We start from the raw sequence: 26,163 nt of genomic DNA, 5'->3' as shown, positions 1-26,163 counted from the left end.
GGGTGGGAGCTGGAGACCAGGGTGCAATCGGTGGTGGGGTGGGCGGGGCAGCCGCACAGGGTGCAGGCGATGGCGGTTCTGCCGGCAAAGAGCCGGCAGTACAGCTCGGTGTCCTGCGCGCCCCAATAGGTTGCCATGTTCCACTGCTGGAGCCGAGCTGCCGCCATCGCTGCAAACTGCCGGTGGTACTGGAAGTACGCGGTGCCCCCGAAGCGGACGGCCATGTCCATTATTATCTGGACGTAATCGTCCAGCTCCTGCCTGCGGGTGGGAAATAGTGAACAGATTATGTTGCGGAAAAGGGAAAACGCCAGAACAAACTCGGTGGGTGTGAGCACGGTGTGTAGTGGTGAGGTGTGGAGGTCGCGGAGTGTAATGGATACCCCCCCGCAGTCGACGGTCCTGGGTTGGTGGGTGGCGGCGGAGGGCTTTAATAGGGAGGCTAGGTCGATGTCCATACCCTGGAGGATCTGGTTACGGAGAGACGCGGAGACTGGAATGGGGTTGGCGGCGATGGCTGTAGGTGGCATGGTTGCCGGCGTGGCTGAGGAGAGGGAGAAAAAGGTGGGCTGAGGCCCGTGGGGGGGTAGGGGACCTTGGTGGAAGGGGAGGGGGGCCGGAGCCTGAGGTTGGAGGTAGGAGTGGGTTTGGAGGGGGGGATGGGGGGGGGGGCATTTGGCCGCTGGTAGCGGGAGCGAAACCTTGGCCAAATGTGGGGGGGAGGGGGGGAGCCATTTGGCCGCTGGTGGCAGGAGCGAAACCATGGCCAAATGTGGGGGGGAGGAGGGAGGGGGGGGAACCACTTGATCGTGGGCAGCAGGGGTTATTGCGTAATTAGACATTGCAGATGTTATTGCATAGTTAGGCATGGATGGGACATGAGGGGGGGGAGGGGGGGGGGCATTTGGCCGCTGGTGGCAGGAGCAAAACCATGGCCAAATGTGGGGGGGAGGAGGGAGGGGGGGGGAGCCACTTGAGTGTGGGCGGCAGAAGTTAATGCATAATTAGACATAGCAGATGTTATTGCATGGTTAGGCATGGATGAGACATGAGGGGGGAGAGACATGAGGGAGGGAGGGAGGGGGGGGGGGGGGTTGGGGAGGGTGGGAAGGGAGGTTAGACACAATGGGGGGTGGAGGAGGGTGTGGGGTTGGATGGGATAGAAGTGCAGCCTGCGAGCACAGGGAGGACAAAACAGATAAAATGTTTGACATGGGGGGGGAAGCAGGCACGGGGGGGTGAGACACGACAATGGGTGGATTAGCTTGAGTGTTGAGGTGGTGGACGGTGGACTGGCTAGGGAGCGCCGTGAGATGTTGGTGTTGATGGTGGTGGGGGTGGGGGGAGGGGGCCGGAGCCGGTCGAGTTGTTTTCCTTGTTGCTTTTTTGGCGGGGGCGGGGGCGGGGTCGGGTGGAGCGACGCTCTCGTCTCCTGGTCCGACGTCATTTTGGCGCGACGGACCAGGAGGGGAGGAGGTCACCAACATGGCAGATTGGTGAAGAGAAAACAATGTCGCTTTAGGAGCTGCTCTGGAAAATAGTACATTTTTTGCCCGTAGGGCTTTCTGAAGGCCAATTACGGTCCATTCCGAAATGGGGCGGACCGGAGGGTTGACTGACCTGGCTGGAGTCGAAGTGCGTTGACTGGCACGGGTGGTGTATGGCCCGGCGGGGCAGCTGGCTGCATGGCGAGCGCGCTGGCTGCATGGCGAGCGCGCTGGCTGCGGCTCGTTCGAGTGGTGGGGGTGGGCGGGGGGTTCTGCGGTGTTGGTTGGTGGCGGAACTCGACCGGGGTTCGGGTGAGCGACCGACTGACTGGGGTTGAAGTGGCTGAGCGCAGGCGGCGGCTGGATGTTGCTGGTGATGGAGTTGGCGGGACGGGAGGGTCTGGGTTGTCGAAATCCTCCTCGTCCGAAGCCATGACTTGGAATGAGTCTTCGTTGTCCATGGTTTGCAGGTAAGTAGAAATACTTTGCTGTATTTGTCTTCGTTTGCTTTATGCGTGTGTGCTCTTGCGAGAAACACTGAGCATGAATGAGAGCGGGCATGGCGTGGTATAAATACAACCCTTGATTAGTTTGGTAGGAGGAGATAAGGGAGGAGTTGTTATCAGCGCCGTCGCAAGCAGGTGAGCTTGGGAGGAGTTGATATTGGCCAGATTGGAGGCGATTAGGAGGGGGAGGAGATGTTATCCGGTGTGGTCTTCCCTCCCGAACTTACATTGTACCAATTGCATATAGAAACCTAGATACCTCATTGGCCTCTGCAGTTCATTGCAGCGACTGGTATCTCAATACAAGGCTCTTCCGCAGGGCTGTTTGACTACTGATCAATCACATCGCTTTAACTACTGGCCAATCACAGCGCGTCTAACTAACTAGTTGCTGCGCGACTGCCTCTTAAGAAAAGACCGGCCCCACCTGCCTCTGATTGGCCTACCGAACGCCCCCTTCTGTGACGCACACGGAAGTTTCCAGCTTGCCCAAGCCTTATAGACGGGTTTCCTGTTAGTAAACATGAGAGGAATATGACCGCGCAGAGGAGGGGGAAGCCTATGGGTGCGTTTGGAAATTACGCACCGGAGCACACTCGCCTATTAGTTTGTATTGGCCAGTGCGCTCACTGCCGCTCAGGGCTGTATTTTCGAACGCGCCTTTCACCCGGGCATGCGTCTACCTTTATATGTCTATGAGCCAGACTGCAGCCGTGAGTTCAGTGGAATGCTTCGGAGTTAATGAGAGCCCGGTGGATCAGCTCATGAACAAAATATATTTCTGAATGACTGAGACCTTTGTAAAGTAATTGCTTCTGGAAAATAAAAGAAGACATATCGCACATTGTTTTCTGCTGTGTTGCTTTTCGATGTGTCCACTGTATAAGTTTATTGAGCTGTCTAAAGAGCACAAAGTAGGCGATACTGCCGAGACAGAAACCAGTGTTGCCATGTCCACTTATTATAAGCGACTTTGGGCTTATTTTTCTGTGAAGTTGCTTGTAAAGTTGCGGGTTGCGGTTTTATGGGCTTTTTTATGTATTTTTTTATGTATTTGTCCCTAACCCCCATCTGAAAGTACCAGATTTGTAGTGTTTCAAAAATCCTCAATATTTCACATTTTACTTCAAGATTTTTTTTAAAATAGCAGATCTACAAGCCCACAACGCGTTGTGAGCTTGTAGATCGGCTATTTTCAATGTATACAGTAAAGGTTTAAAGTGCTCATAATGGCCTAGTGCAAGTCTTCAACAGGGGGTCCATGAGGTACTGCAGGGGGTCCGTGAAATTGTTGCTTGATTAGACAATAAAAATAAATGATATATACATATATATATATATACAAATATTTGATATATATATATATGTTTTTAAATATCCATTTGTCTTCATATATCTTTTTAAAACATTTTCCACATTTATGTATTAAATAAATGATGATATCTATAAATGATTCTGTCCATTTTGAATAGCTTGTATACATGATTATTGTGCAATTGACAGATTGTTGTTCTCGGTTAATAAGGTATGTTTATAAATGGCAGTGCGGCCACCCTACTCACTGTACCCTGTACATGTATGTTAAATATAAAAGCATAATATATGAATATATTAATCTGTCTATTATTTTTAATAGTATTAATGCACAATAACATGTATGTTTATGAAACACAATTGTATACATAATAATTATACAATAACCCCCCCCCCCCTACGAAGTAGGGGTCGAGGTAGGGTAGGGGGTCCCTGCTCCATCTCCCCATCCACTGGCCCCCGGTGCTTCTTTTGGGCTTGTTTTCCTAGACCTAGTTGCTTATTTACCTCTCACAATCTGGCAACACTGCCAGAGAGGATTTTTGTACAGTCTATGGACGATACATTCCACTGTTTAGATGCCTCAATAAAATTATACAGCGTGCTAAAAAAATCCGAATTGATTGGATAAAAACCTGTCATATGTCTTCTTTTATATTCCTGAGCCGATTATCTGACAAAGGACATAATCGTTCAGAAATAGTGTTTGTTCACAAGCTGAGCTGTCTGCCATAGACTTCATAGTATTTCACCAAACTTCCTGTTCCAGTTTTGCCTCCCATGCGCATCAATGGCGTCTGCTATGCGAGCTGGCGCGAGGAATGGCGTCGGCCCGCCCCCTAGGCTGTCCCTTCCTTGTTTTCTAAATTCCTTGCTGCCCCCCCGGAAGCGGAGGCGCGTCCGCCATACAGACGCTTCAGAGCCAGAGGAGGTGTTTACCTTTATATGTCTATGACAAATCCGCCGTGCACTGCCATATATAGCGTTTTGCAGATGTCCCGTTTGCGTCCTACGTCACAACCTACCTCCATGAACGAGCCCGTGCAAGTTTATATTTATATTTATTAAATACACTCAAGATGCATATTTATATATAAATGCATTGTGTATTCATGTATAATATGTTTACATATTTATATTATATTATATAGATTTATATATATGTATAGTTCAATAGGTTGTAGTTAAAATCCCACTAAATGGGGAAACTATGCATAGTTTCCCCATGATATACCTGCTGTTCTACATACCTGCACCAAGCTTCATATTAGCAAGGGACTATGGGTAATCCTCAGTCAGAGCAATGGAGGATTCTCATGAGAGGTAACGTCTCTGTATGTCTGTGGACAAAACTAATGTTAACTATCTTGAAAAGCACATAAAAGTTAATCTGGGTTAACTGTCTGAAAGTTAACTATATTAGACTCATTCTGTCACGTTTTTGTTGGGTCAATCATTAATTTTGTTTATGTTTATTTACTTGTAAAAAACGCCTCCAGTACAAGTAGCTGACAGATTGTGTTGTTGTCTTCCCAGACAGACAAGTGCTTTTGATGTCCACATGTGCTGATATACTTTCTCCTATGTCCATTTATTGTGAATGCAGGTATGTTGTCAAAGAGTGTTGTAATGTCATTGTGCAAATGGTGCAATTCATCTTTGATGCAAATTCATGTGATTTGATAAATAAGCTAAAATACAATAAAATGGTAACAGTTCAGTAAAATATACTACATGTATTTTATATGTTTTGTATGTTATATTAAGAGGACAGTCTTGTTTTCTTTTGTTGTGTTTATGTAAACTGTATAAAAATCCACTATACGATCACTAGATCAGTAAGAATACTGTGTATAGTATACTATGGGTAATCCTCAGAGCAATGGAGGATTCTCATGAGAGACAGACAAGTGCTTTTGATGTCCACATGTGCTGACATACTGTCTCCTATGTCCATTTATTGTGAATGCAGAATAAACACCCTGCTGAGCTGTTACCACCACCTGAACTCTGAGAGTGTTTAATTCAGAGAGGAGACATCTGACATCGGTCACATTGGTGCCGTGACCCGGATCGGGTTTCCCCGTGGGAGGAGGTCAAAAGGGGGGTGAGTGTAACGGAGTGATTCACTACCTCAGCCTGATGGCCGAAGGATAGGGATATCCCTTTGGCTTAGCGGTTAAGATGTGGCTTTCCACGTGGGAGACCCGGGTTCGAATCCCGGGCGTTACATATATGTAAATATCTCAGTATATTTTGCTTGTGCATGTATTTCGCCCCGCCTGCAGTTCCAGCTTTGGCCACTGGGTTGGCAGCTTCAATGTTTCTCAGCAACTCTGGGGGCTTGGTTGGAAGATTTTATTATCTTAAGTCGATGTTTGTTCTGTGAAATCATGATGTGGATTTATTTCAACACTTTCCCTGTTTACATGGACTAGCTGTTACCATACATCTGTGACAGCTAACGTTAAATAATGCATCATACAATTAAAAAGTTATTTACACTTATGCGTGGATGTAGCCATGGTTCACATGATGCTCGTCTGTCACAAGCGTCATGGCGCTACTTGTTGCTGTTTTTTCAACATTTTACATTTACGAACCCTACATCTACATAAACGTTCACATTTCAAATATAAAGTATTGACCCCAAAGCCACTGATGTAACAAGTTGAAACGCCCGAGTCTAAGTACCCGTTTCTTCATTTATATTGTTTAATAAAAAGCATTTTAGGCTGATCGGTGGCCATTTTCTATTTATTTTAATTATGTATCAAAGTGCAATACACCTCCCAACCGATAGGGGCGCGTAGTTGTAAGCGCATGAAGAAAATGGCTTTTTATTGAACAATACTGAAGATACGGGTACTTAGACCCGGGCGTTTTAACTTGTTACATCCATGACTGTTGGGTCAGCACTTTATATTTGAAATGTAAACGTTTGTGTAGATGTACAGGCTGTAAATGTAAATGTTCAAAAATCAGTAACAAGTAGCGCCATGACTGTCATGATATGACAGGGCTAGCGTGAATGTACTGTATGTAGCCTACATACAACTTAAAAGTTAAGTGTGTACAGCGGAGTGACATTACAACATTTCATCAGTTGTCTGTAAAAGACACATCAGTGGTGCTTCCATTTCAAATGTACGAATATAAAGTAACATATTAAACCAAACATTTGAGAAGAGTGGCCGAGATAGAAACCACCCATCCACCTAGCCCCTTTCGGGACCCTGTTTACCTCTTTTGTATTTGGGAATGCGGTATCCAGGGTCCCTTGACACTCAAACCTCTCTCTCTCGTACTCGCGGCTACCACTGTCTGGTCTCGGGCAAATATCTCGTCGCTTGGAGGCGGGACATGGGAAGTGGAGCAGAGTGTGAGAGAGGAGCTTAAGTTTTACTAAATTATTAAAAATGTTAAACGGCATCGCCGATCCGTGTGGATTAATGCAGCTTTCTGGCGCGCTACTACTGCAGCTCTGGGTACCTTTGAGAAATCTCTGCAACTTCTAAGCGATGAGATATTTGCCCGAGACATTGGTAGCCGCGAGTACGAGAGAGAGTGGTTTGAGCGTCAAGGGACCCTGGATACCGCCTCCCCAAATACAAAAAAGGTATACAGGGTCCCGAAAGGGGCTACCATCCACCCAATTTCGACACAACAGGGAGGGCATGCACTTAAAGTGATAGTTCACCCTAAAGAAGTCAGTGTTTTACTGTGAATTCATGATGTGGATTTATTTCAACATGTTCTGCTAATATGGACCATCTGTTGCATCACATTTGTGTCAGGCAACGTTACAACCTACAACTTCTTAAAGTTATGACTGCAAACATTTGCAACAAATAAGGTTATTACGGTTAGGGTTATTGATTGATGATTGATGTACTTTATTTAGTAAGTACAAATTCACAATACAAGGTCTACTAAACTGGAAGACTCATTAAGCACTGAGCTTATTTAAGATGAGATCCCCATGCACACAAATCATGATGACATATAAGAGACAGACAGATATACACACTACTATACAGAATGTCATACAATCAGCTTACAGGTTACTGTTATGAAGAGTGAAAAATATTTACAAGAGAAGAAAAAGAAAAGGGAGGGGGGTAGGGGGGTAGGTTAAGACTTGGACAGTGGCCATTTTCGATAATTATATTTGCACTGAAAATAACAGACTACGTAAAGAAAAAGGTTTCGTACAAAGCTTTGCTAAATGTTTCTTTGTTGAAATGACAGTGAAAAGGGTATTGTGAATGAAGTAGAATTTTGCAGAACAATTTTAAAAGGTATAGTAAGAAAATGTGTCATTTCTATTTTCAGTGGTAGGCTAAACAATGGAAAACTATTACTGTTTCACTAACTTATATTTAAATATCCAGTAAGAGACCAAAGACATTTTAATTAATATTTATCATTATATGAAAGGCTTCCATTACCAGGTACAGCAGGTAAGGACTGTTTTAAGAAATGATAGTATTCATTTTAGGCATTGTTTTACTGAGGTTAGGATTAAGGTTAGGGTTAGGATTAAGGTTCCCAGACAGCACAGCGACATAGCGCAATTCTACTTCATTCACAATACCCTTTTCCCTGTCATTTCAACAAAGAAACATTTAGCAAAGCTTTGTACGAAACCTTTTTCTTTATGTAGTCTGTTATTTTCAGTGCAAATATAATCATAATATACAGAGCAGTATATAAAAATAAAACAAGTCCAAAAAGTGCAGTGTCACAACACCAGTGGTGGAAAGAATACTCACATTTTTTTATTTAAGTAAAAGTATCAATACTGCAATATAGCACTCTGTTACAAGTAAAAGTCCAGAATTCAAAATGTACTTGAGTAAAAGTACAAAAGTATTGGCATCAAAATGTACTTAAAGTACCAAAAGTAAAATAACTCATTATGCAGAATGTCACAAATGCCAAAAATCACAGGCAATTTTAAAATAGTCTGTTGTGGCTTGCAGGGATCCCAGTCAAAAGCTTTATTGTATGATATACACCAGGGGTCTTCAACAGGGGCTCCGGGACCCCTCGGACCCCTCAGAGATACTGAAGGGGGGCCGCCAAATCTTTGTGTAAATTAACTACTTGAACCCTTGCATCCCTATTCTGGGGGGAACATTAGCCGAAAATAGCATACAAGCTTGTAGATCTGCTATTTTCGGCAAAGAGGTTTTGTGTACAGGGGAAAAAAAGAGCAGGTCAAAGCTCAAGTTTACAAAGTATTGAGGGTTTTAAGTGGTTAAATGTCTGAAAACACACATTTAACATGAATCCAGTATGTAGCGGGGGGGTTCCTGCTCCATCTCTCTCTCAGCTAAGGGGTCCTTGGCCTGAAAAATGTTGAAGACCTCTGATATACCCAATAAAGCCTTTAACTGGGTGCCTTGCAAGCCATAGTGTGCAGACTATTATTTTAGAATATTTAGTAAATGAATGCTCTACTTTGACATACAAGAGGAAAGAAGCTGGCTAAGTATCATAAGCGTCCTTGAGCAAGACACTGAACCCCTACTGCTTCCGATAGTAGGTTGGTGCCTTGCATGGTTTCCTCCGCCATCGGTGTGTGAATGGGTGAATGTTAAGTACATCGTACAGCCGGAAAGACTATAAAGGCGTTAAATGCATACATGCAGTCCATTTACCTGTGCACAAGATGTAACAATATAAAACAACTTTGAAACTTGAACCATGAGTTTACAGTAAGAAGCAAAAACAGTGAATCCACAAGCTCACAACGCATAGCGACAGAATGTGAGCTTCTAGATCTGCCATTTTTAAATATTTTTTAAGTGGTCAAGTGTGTCTGTGGGTTTTAAAAATATTTAGCCAATGAAAAGAGCTTGTGACTAAATACTACATTGGATACATTGGAACACAGGTTATGTTTCCCCATTTCCTGAAAACGAAACAGTTTTAGACATGCAAGGTTTCTGTTTCACACTGACGATATGATAAAGCTGAAGAGCCCACAAAGACAAGAAGACCACTTCATTCTGTTGTTGATTGCAGTCTGTTTCTTTAGCCCCCACCACCACTTTCGACCTGAAGCCTGTTTGAAGTGATCGGTCATGGCGCTGTTGACTTGCTGCTTTGTAGCATGTACATGTAGTCCCAATGGCTTCTGCAATGAAAAAACAAAAAAAAAAAAAATATCAACAGCAAATATAGATGTTGCGTAGTACAGACAAGACAAATTTCCCTTCATGACTATACATCTTATCGATCACATGTGTACACTGTGAAGAAGCAATCAACAGATAACTCTTCCACTGACAGAATGGATGGCCGTCTTTGTTTTTAAGATATTTGGGGTCTTTTTCTGCCTTTATTGATAGGAAAGTAGACTGACAGGAAACGGGGAGAGAGATGGGGGGTGACACACAGCAAAGGACCACTAGGCCAGCGGGCGCCCCAGTGGCTGTCTTCCTTAAGGCGCTCTTCCCATGTTGTAAAACAAAAAAGGCTTGCACACTGTGGTCTCCTGTTGCAAAGTGCTTCATTGCACCCGAGTGCTGCTGTGACGTTTCAGGCTTTCGCCATTCTCCTGTTTAAGGAGAAGAGCATTAATATGACCACCTCGTCGTGGAAGTCTCCCAATATGGTGTTATATACACTAGTGGTTCTCAACCTTTTCGGGCCGTGACCCCCCAAAACGATCATATTTGAACTGGGGACCCCCTCACCCTGATAAGCACTTGGAATGTAAGGAGTTGAGCCATTCAATTTAGTTTGACTCGGTTCCACCGATAAATATTGTGAAAATAGCAGATCTACAAGCTCACAACGCCTCACGGACCGGCCTGGGGATCCCGACCCACAGGTTGAGAACCACTGATATATAGTTAACGCTTTGCATCTCTTCGATGCCATCAGTGCAACACCAAATCCATTGTGCCGAAAATAGCTGATCTACAAGCTCACAACGCATTGCAACGCGACATGTTGTGAGCTATTATAGATCGGCTACTTTCACAGATGGTTTGTCTATTATGACGTGTCCAGAATAGGGACTATAGGGTTGATGTGGCTAAAATGTACATTTTGCAGTCTTCAATCTTTGCTGTAAAGGAATATGGCCCCAATGTTGAATACAAAATACAGTTTAACACTTTCCAGCTCTACAGATTGTTGGCCCTGTGCCGTTTTCTTCAAGAGGGCCTAGAGCATATTTAGTTTTTGGCCTGATAATGCATGTGAGAAAACAAATGAACAAAAACAGTCAACATAAACAATATTTGAATCTATACATACAGTATAGATAGATACCTTGTGCTTGTTCTGGCTCTTGATGTGCAGTAGAGAGTTCTTTCAAGATCTACAGCGGGGAAACAATGAAATAAATTCAATTTTATGTGGTTTGACATTTATACTTATAGCTGCTGTAAATATTGACATTACCGTATCAAGCTATTTTGATTGAATACATTTCTGGTGTCAAGTTTAGAAGACACCAGACTTTAGAAGATCAGTTGCAAATTGCAGACAGGTGCTCTTTATGGCGGCACAAACTTGGGGTTAAATTTGTTCTGTTATGCCACCCAAAATGTGGATGTATTCCACATTTTGGGTGGCATAACAGAACAAATTTAACCCCAAGTTTGTGCCGAATCTGGGTTGAACGAGTTCAGTGGAGCTCCTTCTGGTGTTGTGCCTGCATGTGTCTCTCACGTCGTTGTAGCAGTTAGACAGGTACATGGGCTCAATGACCCCTTGAGTATCTTGAAGACCACGCCCATTGCAAGTTGCTGTACTCTGTCCTCTACCCTGAGCCATCCCACCCTATAGTATAATGAGCAGGGGTTAGGCGAGTCCTAGGTGTGAGGTTTAGTAATAACCTGATCAGTTTGTTTTGGGTCTGAAGTTTTGCTTTTAATGCCTTTTGAGGTACTAGTGTACCATGAGGTGCATGCATGGTCATAAAATGGGCTTGCTTCAGGGGATTAGGGACTATGAGTTAATCAACATAGCCTTTCTTTAAGTATACCTGGGGCCTGTTCCTCAAAAGGGAATTAGAGTTTAAGCCTGGCTTTAACACCTATCCTGGCTTAATTTAGCCAGGATTAGGGCTGAATCGGTTCCTCAAAAGCTGAATTAGCTTGAAGATTAGTTTAGCCAGTTCACCCTGGCTAAGTTTAGCCATGACCCGATTCCTCAAAAGAGAATTGAAGCAAGCCTACCTTAGTTACCATGGCAATTTAGCTGTGAAGTTAGCCTGGTCAGGAGCAGGCTAACAGCCAAGCTTACTTAATCCAGTGCCTTGTTCTTCAAGTTTTTCCCCAGTTAATTCAACACATGTGTTTGAATATGGACTCATTTTAATGACCTTGCATTCAAATAAAATGAAATAAATACAATCAGATATAATCAAATTAATGATATTACTGAAATGGTGTGTGACCATGAATCATAATTGTTTCACAATGACTCATGTGATGTCATTGTCACTCTGTTAACACTATAGTTCATATTGTTGTTAGATGTTTGATAATATAACAGATTCTTTTTTAATATTATAAAAAATGTCTCTCTCTCTCTCTCTCTCTCTCTCTCTCTCTCTCTCTCTCTCTCTCTCTCTCTCTCTCTCTCTCTATATATATATATATATCTATATATATATATATATATATATATATATATATATTATATATATATATATATATATATTGTAGAATACGAGTCCCCAGGCCAACACACAGAGTCAGGTCAAAGCTGTTTAACATGCACTTGGCATGGTTTTATTCAGAATAAGGCAGTTCAAAAAAGGAAGCATTCAACTCAAATCTTCTTCCCCATTGGGGGGTTTCAAATAAAGCAAGGTCAGGCTGTCAGTTACGGCCTTCTTTTCCACATTTCCATCCAGGTTTAAATGTGCACATAGTTTGCCTATGACAAAAAGAAACATGACTTTTAGCATTGCGTTCAGTTAAACAAAAGCATTCAGCAGGGTCGAACAGTGTGGAGTTGGCACTTACCGCCCGATGGTGAGAGTATCTGCTCAGGTGTAGAGTCAGGATCACACAGAGAGAGAGAAACACAGCACCTTTTATCCCAAACATTTAGATTGCCGGATTCCAGACAGCTGCACTCCTGTGGGGAGGCGGTCCAGCATATCACACTGATTGAGTAGTGATTTGGGAACGTACCTCCCTTCGATGATGCAGCCTAAGGGGCGGGGCCTTCCCATGTGCTGATTTTGGCCCTCTCTGTGTGTGCTGAGCCTGCAATAGAAACTCTCACCTGTTCGGGGGAGTACAGTGCCAGCCGGGACTCCACATTTCCCCCCCCCAAGCTCCTTGCTCGGTCTAGGGGCTTTCCGGTCATCACCCTCATGCATGCGGGACATGGCGTCCGCGTGTCGCATCTCCTTCCCTGGCCGATGTTCGACCCTGAATTTATAATCTTGTAGTTCGACAAACCAACGGGTCACTATGTCATTTCGGTCCTTGTTGAGGGCCATCCACTTCAGTGGCGTGTGATCGGTGACCAGTGTGAACTGCCTCCCCCACAGATAGTACCGCAGATGATGGATGGCCCATTTCACTGCCAGACATTCCTTTTCGACCGTAGAGTAGTTCTTCTCATGGGGCAGCAACTTCCGGCTTATATACGTCACGGGATGTTCATCTCCGTCCGATAGTCTGGGCCAGGACTGCACCAACGCCGGTACCAGAGGCGTCCGTGTGGAGGACGAAGGGCCTGGTGAAGTCGGGGGCCACCAGGACGGGTTCCTCACACAGGGCATTCTTCAGGGTCCGGAACGCCTCTTCGGCCTCCCTGGTCCACTTCACATCGTGGGGTAGGTTCTGGCGGGTTAGTTCGTGAAGGGGGGCGGCGATCATTGCAAAATTCCTTACGAACTTCACTTCTGGTAATAGGCTACCAGACCCAGGAACGACTTCACTTGCTTCTTGGTGATGGGGTGCGGCCACCGCTGTATCTTCTCGACCTTCCGGACCTGGGGCCTCACACATCCCCTTCCTATGGTGTAGCCAAGGTAGTCCGTCACAGTCCACCCCAGACGGCACTTCTTCGCGTTGGCGGTCAGACCGGCCCGCCGCAAGGCTCCCAGGATGGCCTCCAGGTGATCCAGGTGTTGGGTCCAGATGGCGCTGTGGACGACGATGTCGTCCAGGTAGGCGGCCGCGTACGAGCGGTGCGGTCGGAGGACTCGATCCATGAGGCGCTGGAAGGTGGCGGGGGCACCATGGAGACCAAACGGCAGGACCCGGTACTGGAAGAGGCCGTCTGGGGTGGCGAAGGCAGTCTTGGCCCTCGCTCCGGGGGTCAGGGGAACCTGCCAGTATCCCTTCGTCAGGTCCAAGGTGCTGACATACCTGGTAGGGCCCAACCGCTCGATAAGCTCATCGACTCGTGGCATGGGGTATGCGTCGAAGGTCGAGATATCGTTCAACTTCCGGAAGTCGTTGCAGAAGCGCAGGCTTCCATCTGGCTTCGGAACGATTACAATCGGGCTGGACCAGGGGCTAAAGGATTCTTCGATAACCCTGAGGTCCAGCATCTTCTTTACTTCTTCCCGAATGGCCTCCCTCCGGGCCTCGGGGATCCTGTATGGCCTCTGCCGCACCACCTGGCCGGGTGGGGTTTCGATGCCATGCTGGACGACAGTTGTGTGCCCAGGCAGCTCCGAGAAGATGTCCTTGCTGCGGTTCAGGAGCTCCTTCACATCCTGGACCTGCTCTGGGGCAAGGTCCTGCTCTGGCGCCTATCGCTACTTCTGGCTGCTGGGGGGAGACATACGTTAGGAGAGCCGGGTTTGGCAGTGGCTCGGGCGGATACCACTTCTTCAGAATGTTTACATGAAAGAGTTGGAGGCCTTTCCGTCGGCCGGGCTGCCTTACCCGGTAGTTGACGGGACTCACCCGCTCCACGATCTCGTATGGGCCCTGCCATTTCGCTAGAAATTTGCATTCTGAGGTGGGGACCAACACCAGAACCTTCTCCCTGGCCTGGAACTCCCGGAGGCGGGCGCCTTTGTTGTATGTGCGGGCTTGGGCTTCCATATGCTCACGCACAGCCGGCCAGACCTTCTTGGCTCTTTCCTGCAGCCGCTCCACATGCTCGATCACACTGCGGTATGGCGAAGGCTGACTCTCCCAGACCTCCTTAGCCAGATCCAGGAGTCCACGGGGGTTCCGGCCGTACAGGAGCTCGAACGGGGAGTAGCCAGTGGAGGCCTGGGGAACTTCTCTGATGGCAAAGAGGACGTAGGGGATGAGCTGATCCCAGTCCTTCCCATCCAGCTCCACCAGCTTCTTCAACATCTTCTTCAATGTCTGGTTGAACCTCTCCACCAGGCCGTCAGTTTGTGGATGATACACAGAGGTCCGTATTTGCTTCACCTTTAACCACTTATACAAGGAAGTCATTACACGGGACATAAAGCAGGTTCCCTGGTCAGTTAACACTTCGTCTGCAATGCCTACACGGCTAAACAACATCATTAACTCGTGGGCTACATTCTTTGCATTAGCAATACGGAGAGGAATGGCCTCCGGGTAGCGCGTGGCGTAGTCCAGTATCACGAGTATGTAACGGTGTCCGCGAGCGGACTTTGGTAGTGGGCCAACAATGTCCATTGCAATACGAGAGAACGGGGTGCCTATGATGGGCAAGGGTATGAGGGGGTTACGGAACGATGGCCGAGGCGCTGTTTTCTGACATTCTGGACAAGACCGGCAGAAATCTTCAATGGCGCGCTTCACACCCGGCCAATAAAACCGGGCGACCACTCGGTCATAAGTTTTCTGGACCCCTAGATGGGCCCCTAACTGGTGGGTGTGAGCCAAGTACAATACTCGTGACACATAGTTCTTCGGGACCAACAGTTGCTCAATTAATTCCCCCCCCTTAGCTTGGGTTCCGCGGTACAGCAATCCGTTCTTGACAAAGAAGTGTGGGTTTGGTAGGTCACTTACCCCTTGACACAGGCGACCGTCGACCGCAGACACATTCTGCCGGGGGGCTGCCAGGTTCGGATCCGACCACTGCGCGGTGGCGAACTCCCCCTTCGATGCGCTTGCCGCTGCCTCCGCCAGCGGGAACTCGGCAAAGGCGTCCTCGTTGCCTGGTGGGGAGTCGGCGGCGTTGTCTTCCAGGGCGGAGCTCTCGTTGGGGGACCCCTCAGTACTGGGACGGAACGCTGGGCAGGCGGTCTTGGGAGCGCTGACGGCTGGCCGCCGGCCCCGGCGTCTTGCTCGGCGAGGCTGTGGCGGCCCACCATTCCTGAGCCGCTCGAAGAGGGCACAATCCGTGCCGATGAGGAGCGGGACCGGTAGGTTGGGGACGACACCGGCTGCCACCTCGGTATCGCCCCGGGGTGTCTGGACCTGGATGCGGCTCACCGGGTAGATCTTCACGTCTCCATGGACGCAGGTGACAGGGACACTGGCATCAGTCAGGGCGGCGGCGTAGTCAGCGTGGACAAGCGTGATCACGCTGCCTGAGTCGACCAGAGCATGGGCATCGACGCCGCCTATTCTCACCGGCAGGGTAGCGTGACGCCGTCCGGAGCTGCCGGTGTGGAGACATGGTCTGGCAGGGTCTGCGCTGGCGGCTGAGGGCATGGAAACGTCCTGGTCCCGAGCCGGGCAGTCCCAGGAGATGTGGTCCTCCTGTCCACATACATAACACCTCCGCTGGGGCCGAGGGGCTCTCTCTCTCTCAGCCGGTCCGGAGGACCTGGGCGGTGGGTAGTTGGGGGGTGGCGCTGCGCGCCGGCGGCGGTCGCGGCCACCTCGTTCGTCGGGGCTGGGCCTGCTCGTCTCACTCCTGGAGGACCTCAGCATCTCCACGCTGACCTGGTAGTTCTCAAGGAGGGCCACCATGTTCTCCACCGACGAGGGGCTCACCTGAGAGGCATACTTCCGAGCATCGGGCGGCAGTGCACGAATACAGCGGTCGATCACAATTCTTTCTAACCACGGGGGTTCCCCGCCGGTGGTGAGCCACCCATTGGCGAGGCGTTGGAGCTCAGCGACCTGGGCTCGCGGAGGCAGTGTGGGGTGGAAAACCCAAGCATGAAAGCGCCGAGCCCTCGCCGGCAGGCTGTAGCCTTGGCTAGCTAGGATAGCTGCTTTCAGTTTGGTGAAGTCACGGGCGTCGGCTGCAGACAGGTCCCGGCAAACTCGCTGGGCTTCACCGGTTAGAAATGGTGCAATGATACTGGCCCACTCGGCGGCAGGCCAGCGTTCTCTAATTGCAGTGCGTTCAAACAATTCAATGTATGCTTCAATATCATCTTCGGGGCTTTGTTTAGAAAGGACGGCGCCCGGAGGCCGTGGAACAGAGCTGTCTTTGTCAATTTTCTTTAAGAGTTCTTTTACCGCATTTTGTAATTCAGTTTGGCTTTTTAGCAAGGCGCTGAGTGCACCGGCGTGCTCCATGCTGAGGTTGGCGTGGGTCAGAAACTACCCGTATTCTCCACCATTTGTAGAATACGAGTCCCCAGGCCAACACACAGAGTCAGGTCAAAGCTGTTTAACATGCACTTGGCATGGTTTTATTCAGAATAAGGCAGTTCAAAAAAGGAAGCATTCAACTCAAATCTTCTTCCCCATTGGGGGGTTTCAAATAAAGCAAGGTCAGGCTGTCAGTTTCGGCCTTCTTTTCCACATTTCCATCCAGGTTTAAATGTGCACATAGTTTGCCTATGACAAAAAGAATGACAAAAACCGCCTCCCCCTGTGGGGAGGCGGTCCAGCATATCACACTGATTGAGTAGTGATTTGGGAACGTACCTCCCTTCGATGATGCAGCCTAAGGGGCGGGGCCTTCCCATGTGCTGATTTTGGCCCTCTCTGTGTGTGCTGAGCCTGCAATAGAAACTCTCACCTGTTCGGGGGAGTACAGTGCCAGCCGGGACTCCACAATATATATATATATATATATATATATATATATATATATATATATATTATTAGTTACGGGTTTAAAAGAGCCTCTTCGCTGAATGTAAGTCAATGAGGAGCATATTTTAAATTATCAATTTCTAGTCAATGGAGAAATTATTTTTTATTTCTTGTCCACCTTTGGAGTTACATCATGATGGCAAGGTGACTACACAACCCAAACTTCTACCAAAGTGGTCTTGCAAATGTGGGGTTATTGCGTGTCCCCCCGTCCCCGTCCCCCGCTCATCCCTCCCGTCGTGGCCCCCAGTCGCGGTCAACCCCCCCGTCCCGTGCGCCCCCTCGCGGCCCCCGTCGCGGTACACCCCCCGTCCCGTGCGTCCCGTTGCCGCCCCGTCCCGCGCGCACACACACACTCACACTCACACTCACACTCACACTCACACTCACACACACACACACACACACACTCTGTGTGTGCTTGCAATACTTTGCCACGCTTTCTCCCTGGATCTATTTATTGCGGTCGCGTTTCCTTTCTCGCTTATAATACATTTTACTTCCTTGTATGATTTCATGAGCTGCTGCAATGCTGCTGTTCAGCCACAGAGAGGAACGCCGCTCTGGTTTTGGACTCCATGATTGGTCAAGTTCAAGGATTCTGCTATCGACTTTCATGGTCTTTTATAGAAATACGTGAAGCCTGGCTTCATTATCCTGGCTGGACATAGCCTGGCTTGACAAGGCCTAGCTCGACAAACTCGCTCCTTTCCAGCCTGGCTTTGCTTCGAGGAACGAGGCTTATATGGACCCGACTTTGTCAAGTCTGGATTTGGCTTAAGTCCAGGCTTAGTTTATTCACCTTTTGAGGAACAGGCCCCTGGTGTTGAGGTGTGGGGAGGGCCTGTCACCAGCATATTTGACATGGCCGGCTGTACCTGGGAGGATACTTATTCCATATGCGCAGTGGAATACATAGTCTTCATAATTAGCTACAATGAGGACATGTTGAATAAAAAAAGATACAAATTGAAAACTTACATTTATGTGTTGGGTGATCACTGAGAAGTCTCAGAAGTGTCTGGTGTTGGCTGAGCTTTTTAAGTCCCCTTATGCCGTGGTCGCCTGCCGCTAGCTGCATATCCTTGGTCTTCTCTGGTCATATGTCTTGTTTATAGATCACAGAATCAGTACCAACAGCCATCAGACAAAAATCTCAAGGCACCAAGCATGACACACAATAACAGATGCATGTCAGTATTAACAGATGAAATGAACATATGGTACTGGTTGCTGTGTTTCTCTGTAACTTATCAGTCTATTTTTAAATAAACATTTGTTTATCATTCAATTAGTTTTTTTTTGTCAAGAAACATCTGTTTTTGGTTTATATACACACACACACACACACACACACACACACACACACACACACACACACACACACACACACCCCTTAACAGGGACATATTATGTAGCTTATTAAAACGGCTTAGGTGGTAGGGATCATAAGTCAATCAAGATAGCCTTTCTTTAAGTATACCTGGTGTAATAATTATCCTCTCTAGGTAACATGCTGGCATGGCCAGCATGTTACCTAGAGAGGATAATTATTACAAATGTACAGTGGAATAGATAGTCTTCAGTCTGCAGCTACAAAGAGGACACCATTGAATAAAACAAGCATACAAATTAAAAACTCACATTCAGGTTGTTGGGATACAAGTCTCAGAAATGTCTGGTGTTGGCTGAGCTGCTTAAAAAGAAGATGGGAGGCCTCGAGTCCCTTTTTTTCCTGTTGTTCTCCACTATACCTGCTGTATAAATAAAGTCAGAAAAGACCCCAAAAATATATTTTTTTAAAAGATGGGAAAAGAAAAATTGAACACTTGGCAATACAACAAAAGTTTACAATTGAACACAGTTTACATTTTGATGTGTCAATATAAGTAGTCAGTGTAGTATAGACCAATTATTTGTTAACAAACATTGACACTGGACGCACAGGTGACTGCTTCATGTAATCAATTCCCAACAGATCGCCAAACCTGCTGTTTTGGGGTGTGCTGGTTTTAGTTCATTCAACCCCCTCTTGTGTGTTGGCTAGTGAGGTGCGTCCTAGTGAGACATATGTACTTCACCCCGCAACGGTATTGTGCGCCGAGAACAACTGACATACAAGCTCACAACCACGTCGCGGATGAGACCGTTGTGAGCTTTGAGGTCTGCTGTTCTCATACGTTCTCTGCGCGCGACACCTTCGCGGGACGGACGGGCGGGCTGCAGCTGCGCGAGCAAGAGCAGGTTCTGGTGCCATGATCATAGAGCGCTCCCTCCATTCTTATGACAGCCACTGGAGGAGGGGTTTGGGGGACAACTGTTTTGAATTGCTATTATTGTTTACACACAACAGAAACCAAGGATTATATATTTCAAGAGCGAGAGATCACAGTAAAAATCCTAAGAATTCTTCCTCCATACTGGGAGAAAAAACAGCATCTGAAAGTTTGATGGGATGCATTTTTACACGTGAGGCTGTGACCACTTTTACATCGCGGTGGGGTTCAGTTGGTGCCGGCCTGTGTGCACATATTGGTTCTTATTAGTGTGACGTAGTCTGTTAAGGCGTCTATATAGTCGCTGGTGAAGTCTAGGGTGGTGAAGTCTGGTGTAATGAAAGACACAAGAATGTACAAGAGATACAGAGTCACTTTGAACGTACCATATGCACAGCATACTTTCTCAGCCTGGATCCCTCGTGCCCTGTGGTCGCCGGTCACTGGCTGTATGTCCGTGGTCTTGTCTGGTCATGTGTCTCATTCGTAGTTCATAGGTCACAGAATCAGTCCCAGCAGCCATCAGCCAAAAATGTAAAGGCACCAAGCATGACACACAGATAATACTAGTTCTGTACCAGTACCAATCTATCTTCCTTCCCCCCCCCCTTTTTTTCCAATTATATAAAACATGTATGGCTCTTGTGTTAAAAAAAAATGCCTATAAACAATCAAACAGAGCAGATAGACATCACATAAAAATACATACACAACATTATAAAAAAAACAAAAAAACATTTATTACGGGGCCAGGCTTCCAGCATGGACCCGTATTGATATTGGCATTATTTTTCTTCTTCTGCCACTTTTCGCAGTTCTGGCTGAACCGTGCTGTCGCTTTTTACGAAACTCGGCCATATGGTAGATGGTCATGAAAAACGATCAAGAAATAATTCTCACAATCTTTAGTCCAAAGGTGGCGCTATAGCACTCAATTGAAAATGCCAACTTTGACCAGGTACAACTCATGCCCTATTTGACCTAGAGCCATGAAACTTGGATACACATATGCGTCTCCTCATGCTGAACAACTTTCACACTCTGACTTTTGACCTCTGACCTTTAGATCTCCCACAATTTTGAATTATATGAAAAACAGTTAAAATCTATGGAATCCTGGGATTTTTCAGCAATTTGCACAAAACTTTTTACACATGAACTTTGGACCTATGCCGACTCAATGAGCGGATTTTCCATAAGTGAAACAATGAATATTGCAGTTTTATGACAATTATTCATCTGCCCCTAACACATACATGCAGACTCACATTTCTTTGAAACTTTGCGGTAATGTTAAGGGTCATTCCAAATATCACTGAAACCAATCTTACTCCAATTGGTCAAACGCTATAGCGATTTTTTCAAAATGCAAACTTTAAACAGGCAAAAGTCATGCCTCGTTTGGCCGACCTGCTTACACATGTGCCTTGACTCATGAGGAACACATCTATCACGTTGACCAGTAAGCTCCGCCCTTAGATTTGTCCGCGATTTTGAGCAGTTTGAAAAACACTTAAACCCAGGATTTTTCAGCTATTTGCGTGAAACTGTATCATCTGTATGATCTCCTTTTTCAGAAGATCTTGTCTGTTGGTCCAATGGCTTCTCCCTTAAGTGTCTCGGTTCAAGCCTCACTTGATGCAGACTCATTTAAGTTGAATTGCAAAAAACATGACTGTATCAATGAATACATGTGCAAACAGTAAAGATAACATGAAATGATTATTTGAGAGGGTATGTTTTTGCAATGTATGACGTACTTCATTCTGAAAATAGCCGATCTACAAACTCACAACCTTTCAGATGGCAACATTTTGTTAGCTTGTAGATTGGCTACTTTCACTGGTTTCTGTTCCGAGGAGACATACAATTTCTTTATCGGTAGATGGTTAGGGAACCAGTGATTTAGAGCAGTTAGCAAAACAGAGGCCTGGTCCGTCAGGGACGGAAAGACTTATAGATGTCAACAGACACTACTAGGACTATCATATCTCTAGCTCAATGAGAAGAAAGGCAGCCTATGAGTCCGGAGGTCACTGGTTCGATCCCTGTCTCTGACGATGTGTTGAGGTGATCATGATTTGGCATTTGTAGGCTTACGCATAGTATTTCTTGAGGTTAGGGGTAGCCATAGTTTTACTGAGGTTGAAAAACACTTAAACCCAGGATTTTTCAGTTATGATATATACATATCAACAGACACTACCAGGGCTATCATATCTCTAGCTCAATGAGAAGAAAGGCAGCCTTGTAGTCCGGAGGTCACCGGTTCGATCCCCGTCCCAAACGATGTGTTGAGGTGATCATGATTTGGCATTCGTAGGCTTACGCATAGTATTTCTTGAGATTAGCGGAAGGCATAGTTTTACTGAGGTTAGGGTTATGAGTTTAAAATGCTCATTTGTTAATTGCATGGTCTTCTTTCTCTCAAGTTCAGTCTTCTATGTTTCTATGGCTTATTGTGCATATTACTTATCATTGCTTCTTTCTTTCTTCTCTCTGCAATCCCTGGCCCCGTATTATCGCTGCTTGCAGCTATATTTTATCATTCAATTTGTTCAAGAATCATCTCCAACATGTCAGGTTAGTACATACACACACCTCTCTCAAGGCCAAATATATACACACAGTGACCCACACTCTCCACGATAGCTTTCGTACAGGAGTGAGGTTCCAAACAGGGCTAGGAGGAGCATACTGTAAGCTAAGCCTGGCACTCTTTTCCTCATGTGTACAGTACAATGTGTCATTTTGAACCATTATTTCAAAAATAAGCTGTCAATGAGTCGAATATTACATAGAAAAACATGTGTAGCCATAAACCAGGTACCGCCCTGTGTAGTGTCTAGTCTAGCGTAACGTACTTTACTAACAGAAATTAAGTTTTCAGCTCAATATAACTTCAAAAATAAGAACATATTTGTCTAGAACATATCCTAACCATTTCTAGTGCATAACTGTGATGTTTTACATTACAAACCTGTTTTAAACAGCTGAAATGAGGAGAAACAACGGTCGGCCAGAGAAAGTGCTGTTGTTAATATCACCAGCTGGGCTCTGAGCAGCTGAGTGGTAAAGTGCCAGTGGTTCACAGCTCCTCCCTGTGGCGTGGCAGGCAAGTGAGGCAACTATTTAACTTTGATTAAAATCCATCCTGTTGAACGCGACATAGCACCGATGTAGCAGCAACATAGCCCCTACATAGCCAACGCAGGGAAAATAAGTCGCTCTGCCGATCCCCTAGTAACACCCACGCTATGCACAGAAATGGAACGCGATGTATCGGCGATATGACGCTCTTATTCTGACGTCGCAGCGACGCTGGGTGCTGTCTGGGTTAGGTCGGTTTTGGTACCCAGAAACACCTGGTGCCCAGTGGGTTTTGGTGGCCAATCCCCAGTGTTACTGGGGCCCAGAAACACCTGGTGCCCACTGTGTGCTGGTGCCCAGTGTTGCTGGTGACCAATGTTACTGGGGCCCAGTGGGTTTTGGTGGCCAGTCCCCAGTGTTACTGGGGCCCAGTAGGGTTTGATGCCCAGTGTTATTGGGGCCCAGTAGGTGTTAGTGTTACTGGGGCCCAGTAGGTTCTGGTGTGCAGTGTTATTGGGGCCCAGTAGGTGTTAGTGTTACTGGGGCCCAGTAGGTTCTGGTGTGCAGTGTTACTGGGGCCCAGTTGGTTTTGGTGCCCAGTGTTACCGGGCCCAGTAGGTGTTGGTACCCAGTGTTTTACACAAAAGGAAATGCTGTGTTTTTAATGTGCTGTTTGGTTTCCCATGCTTGCTTTTTGGGGGAGACATTGGACCTAGAAAGGTATCGTGGGTATGCATCTCTCTGACAAAGTTAAGAAACATGAACGCTGCTTTAATCAGATTGGAAATGGCCTCAAAGCTGTACATTTTGGAGAAAGTTAACATCGCTAGAAAAGTTAACTTGACGAGGGTTTGACCGAATTACAACACAGACACATGAGCTATGCAACGTAGAGAGACTGTATGAAGTGTGTGTGTGTGTGTGTGTGTGTGTGTGTTTGAGAGAGAACGAAAAAAACAAACCAATGAGGCAGGCACTAGGACCACACGGCCGCTGATACTCCAGAAGCGGCCCATTGAAACGCATTGAAAGAGGGGATGAGGGGGAGGGCTGCATGATGGCCCAATCACATCACTTGCTTGACAGCGGATGAGCGTCCCCCCTCCCCTACCTGTGTGTTTTTACGGCCAGAGTGTAGAAGAGAGAGTAATGTCACGCTTTGATCTCGCCGCAAAGCGGGCTGCTAGGGCTATAGTTCCAAACATTGGAACTATCTCATTGAGATTCCATTCTTACGGTGGGAGTCAACGCTAGTGTCGTAACTCTCTTATACGTAATATCTCTGTTCACGGCACGCTGGCTGTGCAGTGTTGCCATGTCCGCTTATTATAAGCGATTTTGGGCTTGCTTTTCTGTAAAGTTGCTCGTAAATATTGGTAATTGCGGGTTGCGTTATTTGTTTTACTTGTTTCGGGCTTGTTTCCTAATGTTGTTTAAACCAGTGGTTTTCAAACATTTTCATGTCAAGGACCCCCTTATTGTGGGATCGCTAAAGCGATCACACTACTGTTATTGTGGGATCGCTAAAGCGATCACACTACTGTTATTGTGGACGGTGTTTTTTTGGCACCTAACTAGTCCTTCATACTTTTAGCTACAAACTCCGTTCCAACTCTTCAACGTTCGGCCTACTCAGGACATGTCGGCTTACATTCAAATTTTTGAAATAATTTGTACTTTTAGAGATATTGCACTTTTTACTTCTAAAAAAAGCCCATTCATTTCAATGGGGAAATTCATACTTTTAGCTAGAAACTCCGTTCCAACTCTATAACGTTCAGCCTACTTAGGACATATTGGCAACCATTTGAATTTTTGAAATATTTTTTTTTTTTTACAGATTTTTTTTTTTCCAAAAATTTTTTTTTCCAAATTTTTTTTTTTCCAATTTTTTTTTTCCCAAAAATTTTTTTCCCCAAATTTTTTTTTCCACATTTTTTTTTTCCATTTTTTTTTTCCATTTTTTTTTTTTTCCAATTTTTTTTTTTCCAAATTCAAACCTTTCAAACCTTTAGAACTTTTAGAACCTTTAGAACCTTTCAAACCTTTCAAACCTTTCAAACCTTTCAAACCTTTCAAACCTTTCAAACCTTTAGAACCTTTAGAACTTTTCAAACCTTTAGAACCTTTCAAACCTTTCAAACCTTTAGAACTTTTAGAACCTTTAGAACCTTTAGAACCTTTCAAACCTTTAGAACCTTTAGAACCTTTCAAACCTTTCAAACCTTTCAAACCTTTCAAACCTTTAGAACCTATAGAACCTTTAGAACCTTTCAAACCTTTCAAACCTTTAGAACCTTTCAAACCTTTAGAACCTTTCAAACCTTTCAAACCTTTCAAACTTTTCAAACCCTTCAAACCCTTCAAACCTTTCAAACTTTTCAAACCTATAACACTACTAACACTATCAATACTCAATACCTGCAACATTCTTAGCGATCCCACACTGTTTCTTCAGGAACAGTACTTTCTAGTTGTCAATATTTATTTATCACCCCTGTTTTTTGGCACCTAACTAGTCCTTCATACTTTTAGCTACAAACTCCGTTCCAACTCTTCAACGTTCGGCCTACTCAGGACATGTCGGCTTACATTCAAATTTTTGAAATAATTTGTACTTTTAGAGATATTGCACTTTTTACTTCTAAAAAAAGCCCATTCATTTCAATGGGGAAATTCATACTTTTAGCTAGAAACTCCGTTCCAACTCTATAACGTTCAGCCTACTTAGGACATATTGGCTACCATTTGAATTTTTTAAATAATTTGTACTTTTAGAGATATTTCACTTTTTACTGCTAAAACAATCCCATTCATTTCAATGGAGAAATGCTATTTAGCCACAGTGGAGCCTAGCAACTGCTTATTATACCCTAACAACACCATATTAGAGCCTAGCAACCACCTATTATACCCTAGCAACCACCTATTACACCCTAGCAACCACCGTTTTACCCTAGCAACCACCTTTTGTACCCTAGCAACCGCATATTAGACCATATAAACTGCATATTAAACCTTAGCAACCCCCTATTAGACCCTAGCAACCACGTATTACACCCTAGCAACCACCTTTTTACCCTAGCAACCACCCGTTTTACCCCAGCAACCACCTGTTTTACCCTAGCAACCACCAATTAGACCCTAGCAACCACCTGTTAGACCCTAGCAACCGCTTATTAGGCCCTAGCAACCACCTGTTTTACCCTAGCAACCACCTGTTTTACCCTAGCAACCACCTATTAGATCCTAGCAACCGCCTATTAGAACCTAGCTATCACTGTTTTACCCTAAAAAAAAATACATTTTACACTATTCAACACTGCCAACACTATAAAAACTTTTAACATTAATACTTTAACACCTTTCACACCTTTCACACCTTTCAAACCTTTCAAACCTTTAGAACCTTTCAAACCTTTAGAACTTTTAGAACCTTTAGAACCTTTCAAACCTTTAGAACCTTTCAAACCGTTCAAACCTTTAGAACCTTTCAAACCTTTAGAACCTTTCAAACCTTTAGAACCTTTCAAACCTT

At 45.6% G+C, this 26,163-nt stretch overlaps 1 protein-coding gene across 1 annotated transcript in view; it reads left to right on the top strand.

The window, feature by feature from the left end:
• Positions 1 to 5,033: 5,033 nt before the first annotated feature.
• LOC311054048 (uncharacterized protein) overlaps positions 5,034 to 26,163 on the top strand; it is a gene marked incomplete at its 3' end in the record, with an annotated part of 51,788 nt that continues 30,658 nt past the window's right edge. The window contains exon 1 of the mRNA XM_084069928.1: positions 5,034 to 5,414. The remainder of the gene's footprint in view (positions 5,415 to 26,163) is intronic.

The sequence above is a fragment of the Gymnoscopelus microlampas genome (genome assembly GCF_963454915.1).
Source record: "Gymnoscopelus microlampas genome assembly, chromosome: 10".
NCBI classification, from domain to species: domain Eukaryota; kingdom Metazoa; phylum Chordata; class Actinopteri; order Myctophiformes; family Myctophidae; genus Gymnoscopelus; species Gymnoscopelus microlampas.
The sequence above is the reverse complement of the archived record's forward strand: the minus strand, read 5'-3'. Positions and strand labels throughout refer to the sequence as shown.